The sequence below is a fragment of the Oncorhynchus clarkii genome, chromosome 13 (genome assembly GCF_045791955.1).
Source record: "Oncorhynchus clarkii lewisi isolate Uvic-CL-2024 chromosome 13, UVic_Ocla_1.0, whole genome shotgun sequence".
Taxonomy (NCBI): domain Eukaryota; kingdom Metazoa; phylum Chordata; class Actinopteri; order Salmoniformes; family Salmonidae; genus Oncorhynchus; species Oncorhynchus clarkii.
The window spans coordinates 39685223-39694953 of record NC_092159.1 but is presented as its reverse complement, the minus strand read 5'-3'; positions in this window follow the sequence as shown (position 1 = coordinate 39694953).

Sequence of the window (9731 nt, the reverse complement as noted above, 5' to 3'; positions counted from 1 at the left end):
TGCTTTATTCTAAAGTGCTACAAATGCTTTTAATGTATGATTTCAATGTGTTATTTTAATGGGCTATCTTTCTTCATTCTCCTTCCTGCTGTTTTTGTTTCTTTGTTAGTAATTCTATTTTATGACGTGAAGCACTTTGTTACTTGAAAAGCGCTATACAAATAAAGTTATTATTATGATATTAAAACTTTCCTGGTAGATTGAATATAATTTCCCACAGTTATGCTCTTCAGGTTGCCAAGCCCCGTCTCACTGTAATCCTTTCCAATCACTAACTTATCCTACAGTGGGGCAAAAAAGTATTTAGTCAGCCACCAATTGTGTAAGTTCAAAATGACAAAATGAGAAAAAAAATTCCAGAAAATCACATTGTAGGATTTTTAATGAATTTATTTGCAAATTATGGTGGAAAATAAGTATTTGGTCACCTACAAACAAGCAAGATTTCTGGCTCTCACAGACCTGTAACTTCTTCTTTAAGAGGCTCCTCTGTCCTCCACTCGTTACCTGTATTAATGGCACCTGTTTGAACTTGTTATCAGTATAAAAGACACCTGTCCACAACCTCAAACAGTCACAGTCCAAACCCCACTATGGCCAAGACCAAAGAGCTGTCAAAGGACACCAGAAACAAAATTGTAGACCTGCACCAGGCTGGGAAGACTGAATCTGCAATAGGTAAGCAGCTTGGTTTGAAGAAATCAACTGTGGGAGCAATTATTAGGAAATGGAAGACATACAAGACCACTGAGAATCTCCCTCGATCTGGGGCTCCACGTAAGATCTCACCCCGTGGGGTCAAAATGATCACAAGAACGGTGAGCAAAAATCCCAGAACCACACCGGGGGACCTAATGAATGACCTGCAGAGAGCTGGGACCAAAGTAACAAGGCCTACCATCAGTAACACACTACGCCGCCAGGGACTCAAATCCTGCAGTGCCAGAAGTGTCCCCCTGCTTAAGCCAGTACATGTCCAGGCCCGTCTGAAGTTTGCTAGAGAGCATTTGGATGATCCAGAAGAAGATTGGGAGAATGTCATATGGTCAGATGAAACCAAAATATAACTTTTTGGTAAAAACTCAACTTGTTGTGTTTGGAGGACAAAGAATGCTGAGTTGCATCCAAAGAACACCATACCTACTGTGAAGCATGGTGCTGGAAACATCATGCTTTGGGGCTGTTTTTCTGCAAAGCGACCAGGACGACTGATCCGTGTAAAGGAAAGAATGAATGGGGCCATGTATCGTGAGATTTTGAGTGATAACCTCCTTCCATCAGCAAGGGCATTGAAGATGAAACATGGCTGGGTCTTTCAGCATGACAATGATCCCAAACACACCGCCCGGGCAACGAAGGAGTGGCTTCGTAAGAAGCATTTCAAGGTCCTGTAGTGGCCTAGCCAGTCTCCAGATCTCAACCCCATAGAAAATCTTTGGAGGGAGTTGAAAGTCCGTTTTGCTCAGCAACAGCCCCAAAACATCGCTGCTCTAGAGGATATCTGCATGGAGGAATGGGCCAAAATACCAGCAACAGTGTGTGAAAACCTTGTGAAGACTTACAGAAAACGTTTGACCTCTGTCATTGCCAACAAAGGGTATATAACAAAGCATTGAGATAAACTTTTGTTATTGACCAAATACTTATTTTCCACCATAATTTGCAAATAAATTCATTAAAAATCCTATAATGTGATTTTCCCCACTGTATACATTATTGCACTGTCTCATTCTATGCAACCTTTCACTGCTTGGAGACTGTCAACAGTGGCATCCTCCATGGCAGCAACCTCTGGGCATGGCCAATGACAACAATGTGAGTGACACACCAAGCAGTCCAGCCAGGAATAGGACCTATGGCTTGTGTGTGTGTGTGTGTGTGTGTGTGTGTGTGTGTGTGTGTGTGTGTGTGTGTGTGTGTGTGTGTGTGTGTGTGTGTGTGTGTGTGTGTGTGTGTGTGTATGCCTGTCTGTGTGTGTGTGTGTGTGTGTATGCCTGTGTGTGTGTGTGTGTGTGCAGGGGAGGTAGGGTAAAGAGAGAGTTTGTAACACTGAATCCTTCTATCCGTTAAACTCAGGCCAAAGGGTCCGACTCACTAAGGATTTCTGACTGCCATGACCTTGGCTTGCCTGATGACTCAAACGGAAGTCTTCCTCTGCTCTATCGTTCACGACATACTTCAGTCTGAGACTGCCATCATTGAAGTCGTTTGTGGAGACATCAACAAGAGGGGTGATCTACAAAACAATCAGTGATTGGATCATCTCAAACCAAGAAGAGTATCAAAGCCAATGACAAATTCACCGCTATACCCATGTGTGTTTTGGCTCTGGCCCACCCATCAGTTTCTGACACCAATCAGACGGTCTAGAATGAATATCGATTCTCAAAATCATTGTGGAGGTACTCAAATCCAGACTCATTGCAGAGAAGAAACCAGCGCCCGTGGGCTTGGTGTAGCGTTTGGCCAGAGCAAGGGTTTTGGGTAGCCAGTCAAGCCCTAGGCACGACTGAGGAGCGAAAAGGAAATACCAAAAAGCCCAAAACGCATTCAATTGCAGCTGAATCACTTACAGTTGTGAGATGTTTCCACGTTTGAGTGTTATTACTCCCTAGTGTGGTTTTCTTTCGATACATATTGCCATTTACCCGGAGCAATAGCTCTAGCAGTTGTTTAAAAGCAGCAAGGTTTTTAATCAAATATAACGTCACTGTAGAGGACTACGCTGCGCCGGAAAACGTCTATGTTCTTGGACACTGCAGTAGTGCACAGTGTCTGTCGGTTGTTTTCCCTGTGGGTTAGAAGATGCATGAGGGACACTTCTGAAGTGGCTGTCCAGAACCCTTTCTAAGTTTATATTCTACAGACTGACCACCTCTTTTGTCTGCATCAAGCACTAGCAGCACCTCTTTGAATATGTATTTAAATGTAGTCAGTAAGACTGATATTCAGTAGTGTCTGGCGGAGTGGGAGGACTGCCAATGAATCTCCCTATTTTTAGACAGAGAGAAGCCCTCATCGCGAAAGGATATATAAGATGCTGGAATAATGTTATTGATTAAGGGTACTATCAATGATAACTCTATCATGATCAAAACTGTGTAGCCCTACGTGCCATGTGACTCACAGAGCAGAACCCCTGGGACAGACAGCAAGGCCTCTTCATGATCTCACACTCTTATTCACTCAACAGCATGTCACAGCCCAGTGAGTGTCAGCACACTGCATGAAAAATAGTTACTTCATAAGGCCCTACCTTGTCTACCCTGGGTCACTGTATGTCGCTGTCAGGGAAAATGGACTAGACAATAAACAAACACACACTGAGCCATGACCATGGGGAACGGGATTTAGGGAATGAAGAATGACAAATGATTGTTTTTCTTATTACTGCCTAACAGCGCAGGCTGCAATGAGGGTTTGTTGAGCCTGTGCATAGCAGGTACATAATCTCTCATTTGACAGTTAGCTTTAGTGAATGCAGTGTGTATTTAAAGAAACTGTACACTTTATTGAACTAAAGCACCAGGCATGTGTCTAGACAGCGGTACAGTAATTTGACTGGTTTTGCACAACCTTTGAGTTATGATTGTGCACTGAAGTATCTATTTCGCTCTCCCGGAAAAATAACCACCGACAGAAAAAAGAACCATCCACAGAAGTACTGATCTTCGGTTGTTTACCTCGACTAAACACCTGGATTAGTCATTGCTCGTCTGCTCCTAAGAGCATGTTTCTCTAAAGACCTCATTGCGCATTAATGATTCTATTCACAGACATTCAACACGTCCAACTTAAAGGACCCCCCCCCCCCCCCAGAGGAAGTTGCCACCACTATTTTGACGTACTTTCCTGAGAGGAAATGCACTTTAGGTTCCACCTCGAAAGAATTACGAAGGCTACCTATACGTAGTCACAAAATGGGTGTGGGAATTTCCACGTTGAGTTGATAAACATCAACAAATAGGGCACTGACATCTGGCTAATCTCATCTCGCTAGCTAATGTTATGCTAATGCTAATGCTATTGCTTTTTTTTGCTACACCATATTAAAAAGATTAGCCAGCTGGCTCTATAGCTGATTCTGGAGCTGGATTTGTCATCAAGCATTGATTTAGGGAAAACTTTGTCACAGATGGAAACCACTGGCCTATCTTTGACTTCACCATCTATTGTTTTCTCCAAAGTCTTGGCATCTTCCGCTGCAGAAATAGTTAGAAAGAATAAGATGAAGCACCGGTAATACGGATAACTATGGAAAGATCGATGATATGCATTTTTCGACCTCATAATGGACGAGGTGCAACCTTTGGTGGGTAAGCTGCTGGCAGGCTTCGGCTGCGGTTCAACAAAGCCAAGTCAGCCCGTGCTCATGGTTCTCACAGGGGAAGTGAAACGATAGACTCCAATGACCTTGCTCATGATCATGCACGTCGCAAATGAAACTTATTTTGCGGGTGCCTTTTCAGTATCTGGATAGACACTTGTGGTTTCTAGTTAACGTTACACTAATCAAAGCAGTGGCGCATGTAGTGAAGCAACATTTTTGTGATCAAAAACATTCATCTTAGGGTGACGGGGAGAGGGGGTTGCAAAATGCTATCATATCAACCAATTATACCATTTAGAAAATAATTGCATATATATATATTTATATATATATATTTTTTTTTTACTACAGACTAGCTAAAAAATAAGTGCAAATTCACCAACTAGCCAATAGATTGTGATCATTTTTTGGTAAAAAAGGTGGAAAAAGGTTTACCATATTTTAATTAGTTATATGGTTCTGGCGGCCGAGTGGATACAAGACTGATTGGCTCATCTCACTCACAAAGAGGAATAACTTTGCAGCTGTTTTAATAAACAACGCCATGCTGGTGGGCAGAAACATAAAAATTCAACGATACCTAGGCTGAAAATAATTTATACATCATATCATAGTAAAATATACCGCATTCACACAGATTTGCACGAAGTGGGGAGTTTGGATTTGTCACATCAAGCCCAAATATATAATTGTTTGACTAAAATGATGACTTATGGACTTAAATCATCGTGCAACATCATGGGAAAGCTCTGGCCATCGTCAGTGCTGTCACATTAGTAAACAATGCAGTTGATGAAGTCATGGCTGCTCTAGTGGAACACACACCCTGAGGGTACAGTGTTAGTGTTTGTTGTTTTCACTGAAGTCATGCCCCTCGCTCTGTTTCTTCATTCACCTGGATGTGCAGTGTGTTAAAGTGCCACATCAGCAAGTAAAGCAGTGAGGCAGAGCAGGCTTACACACATTAACACACACACATGCACATTTACAACTTTCCATGTCATCTCTGTGCCAACTGTTTTCCGACATTCCTACCCTATCATACACCATCCACCCAGTTCCCTTAAATGCACCCCATCTCTTCCTCCTTCCTTCCTCCCTCCCACCTCTCCCCTCCTACCCCGCCAGCTCACTGCACTTTGACTTTGTCTCTCTCTCTCCTCTGTGTTGTGAGTCCTCTCAGTGGGAGCCAAGTGACCATGCGCAGACAGCGGTGATTTGTTTCAGCTATGTATGAAAAGAGCCCATTGATAAAGCCCAGCCAGGACCCACACAGCACAGCACAGGGGAGTCAATCAGAGAGCCAAACCCAACTGGATAGACAGGAGGACAGTGACTGTGTCTATGTACTGTTCCAAAGATTGGAAAGCTGCCGCGGTCATCCCCCTCTTCAAAGGGGGAGACAGTCTAAACCCAAACTGCTACAGACCTGTATCTATCCTACCCTGCCTTTCTAAGTTATTCGAAAGCCAAGTTAACAAACAGATCACCGGGCCTCCTGGGTGGCACAGTGGTCTAGGGCACTGCATCGCAGCGCAAGCTGTGCTACCAGAGACTCTGGGTTCGCGCCCAGAGTCGCAGCCGGCTGTGACCGGTAGGGATATCCTTGTCTCTTTGCGCACCAGCGGCTCCTGTGGCGGGCCGTGTGCAGTGCGCGCTAACAAAGGTGGCCAGGTGCACGTGTTTCCTCCGACACATTGGTGCGGCTGGCTTCCGGGTTGGATGTGCGCTGTGTTAAGAAGCAGTGGGGCTTGGTTGGGTTGTGTTTCGGAGGATGCATGGCTTTCGACCTTCGTCTCTTCTGAGCCTGTATGGGAGTTGTAGCGATGAGACAAGATAGTAATTACTAACAATTGGATACCACGAAATTGGGGTAAAAAATAAATAAATAAATAAAAACACAAAAAAAAAAACAGATCACCGACCATTTCGAATCCCACTGTACCTTCTCCGATATGCAATCTGGTTTCTGAGCAGGTCATGGGTGCACCTCAGCCACGCTCAAGGTCCTAAACGATATCACCACATTCTTATCGGCAGATTCAACAGCATTGGTTTCTCAAATGACTGCCTCGTCTGGTTCACCAACTACTTCTCTGATAGAGTTCAATTCTCGGGCCGACTCTCTTCTCTGTATACATCAATGATGTCACTCTTGCTGCTGGTGATTCTCTGATCCACCTCTACGCAGACAACACCATTCTGTATACTTCTGGACACACAAACCTCCAGACGAGTTTCAATGCCATACCCCTCTCCTTCCGTGGCCTCCAACTGCTCTTAAATGCAAGTAAAACTAAATGCATGCTTTTCAACCGATCGCTGCTCGCACCTGCCCGCCAGTCTAGCACCACTACTCTGGACGGCTCTGACTTGGACAACTACAAATACCTAGGTGTCTGGTTAGACTGTAAACTCTCATTCCAGACTCACATTGAACATCTCCAATCCAAAATTAAAACTAGAATCGGCTTCCTATATCGCAACAAAACATCCTTCACTCATGCTGCCAAACATACCCTCGTAAAACTGACTATCCTACCGAACCTCGACTTCGGCGATGCCATTTACAAAATAGCCTCCAACACTCTACTCAACAAATTGGATGCAGTCTATCACAGTGCCATCCGTTTTGTCACCAAAGCCCCATATACTACCCACCACTGCAACCTGTACGCTCTTGTTGGCTGGCTCTCGCTTCATACTAGTCGCCAAACCCACTAGCCTTTGCTAGGTAAAGCCCCACCGTATCTCCGTTCACTGGTCACCATAGCAGCACCCACCCGCTGCACGCACTCCAGCAGGTGTATTTCACTGGTCACCCCCAAAGCCAATTCCTCCTTTGGCCACCTTTCCTTCCAGTTCTCTGCTGCCAATGACTGGAACGAACTACAAAAATCTCTGAAGCTGGAGACTCTTATCTCCCTCACTAACTTCAAGCACCAGCTGTCAGAGCAGCTCACAGATCATTGCACCTGTACATAGCCCATCTGTAAAAAGCCCACCCAACTACCTCATCCCCATACTGTATTTATGTATTTATTTTGCTCCTTTGCACCCCAGTATCTCTACCTGCACATTCATCTTCTGCACATCTATCACTCCAGTGTTTAATTACCTCGCCACTATGGCCTATTTCATTGCCTTACCGCCCTTATCTTACCTCATTTGCACACACTGTATATATATATTTTTTATCTACTGTATTATTGACTGTATGTTTGTTAATTCCATGTGTAACTCTGTGTTGTTGTATGTGTCGAACTGCTTTGCTTTATCTTGGCCATTTTTATTTTACTGTTTGACCTGGTCCAGGTTTCTCTTAAAAGAATCCGACCCTTTTTTTTTTATTTATTTCTTTTCTTACTCCGGTATGTTCAGTCTGTCCTCCTTGTGGACCTCTGAAGCTCTCTCTCTCTCTCTCTCTCTCAAACACATTTTGAGATCTTTGTTTTTCTTGAGGAGAAAAACACTACAAAGCTGTAGTGCATTGAGCTATGTTTGGTTGGTTGTGTCTGATGCCTCAGTGGAGACGATCTCCTCTCCTGACCCCAGCCAGCCACGTGTTAAAACATCTCTGAGGAAATGCAGGCCACAGGGCTAAGGCCATGACCAGCATTTCACTCTTTCAATTTTAAAAGCTTTCTGCACCCTCTTCTCCCCCCTTCAAACCCCCCTTTCACAGAAACAAACCGGATGTCTAAACCCTGAAAACGTCCATTTCAACCTTGATATTTGTTTTTGTCTGCTATTTTGGCTATTGGCACCTGATCAACATAAGATACCACTAATCAGCCTCTCACTCACTAAATAACCTTGTTTATAACCACCATCAGTTAAATATCAGGTTTAACTTCTCTCTCACATGGTGCTAGTTGCAGAGCAGTGGGGGATTTCAGCACCCCCTTCCACTGAACAGCTCCATGGGATCGGGGGAAGGCTCAACTGAGCTGTGAGCCTCCCGCAATGTTTTTCCTAATTATCTTTTCTAAACCAAGCAGGTCTGATTTCCGAAACAATGTCCCTTAGAGGATGGTCAGTTTTTTTTTCAATTGTATTGTATTTATCCTTTTTAACCCGGGAAGTCACATTGAGATTGACATCTATGTTTTAAGGGTAATGAAGACTTGGACACGGAGCTAAGTGAATTATCCTCATTGTATTACAAGGGGGAGGAGGTGTAACCTTTCAAGTGTTTGTTCCAAAGTCCTAGAGAGTTGTATTACTGCGTAACCCTTAATGTTCTGTCACTTCAATACGAGACATTTCCTTCCGTTCAATAAATCAATCCCCATAAAACACATGATTTTCATTGGCCATAAAATTTTGTCAGACGGGTCATTGTCACGCAAAAGACTGCCGCTCTCACGGTAATTGAGCGGTAATTAACATAAACACCTCTAGCATCTCCACGGATACAAGCCACTGTTGCGCACCTTTGGAACATCTACATTTAAAAAAAAGGAATTAATCATTTTAATATACAGCATCACAATAATCCATTATTCATTAGTAGTCAGGTCTAAAGAAACATGATATGAAGAAAATGTATTTCAGAAGAAGAGAATAGGAGTTGACCTACTGTATGTTATCTGCTTATGCTCCATGCCATAGGATGTAGGCTTGTTTATTTAGCTGACAAGATATTATAAGTCCCGTGCCATTATTTTATACTATATGATTTTATAGTAAGAAGAATATAATTGAACTTAGCTGAATAAAATAGAAAGGATATTTTTCCCTTTCGGCACGATTGCACATACAGTATGAGAGTAAAAGTGATCATTTGAAACAGGTCCTGTATGCTAGATTTAGAATGATTTGGTAACTTTAGTTGTGAATGATACAAACCTTAAAATGAACATAAGTGAGCTGCATGATGCGACTATAGGCTATAGTAGCAAAAAGTAGCAAAAAAGCTGTTCCTTGCCTCAGGCTGCATAGTCAATCTCTCATCAAGTGAGTATACAGTAGGCTACACCAATTATGTACCAAAGACATCTTAAATCATAAAAAAAAAAAGATTTTGTGCATGCGTAATATGCGGTAGACTATGTATTGTATAACAGCTTAATCATCATTTTTAATTCCGTTTTCTTCTCTCACCACAACAGCCCTACTCCCTCCGCCCTACTTACTTCCCAACCAACCAATCAAAGCCAACCTACTCCACTGAGATGCCTCAACTCCCACAGCTTCCAATGACTTCTCTCCTGTTCTTTCATTTCCTTCTGTCTCCCTCTCTCCAGACCGTCTTCCTCTCTCTCTCATCTCTCTCGCATCCCTACCTCTGTGTTTGTCCTCTGTGCTGTGAACTGATCTCTCAGTGGTTAAAGGATGTAGAGATTTGGGTCACTGACGACAGACTCACTGGCAGGTACTGCCGGCAGGTGCCTAAAAC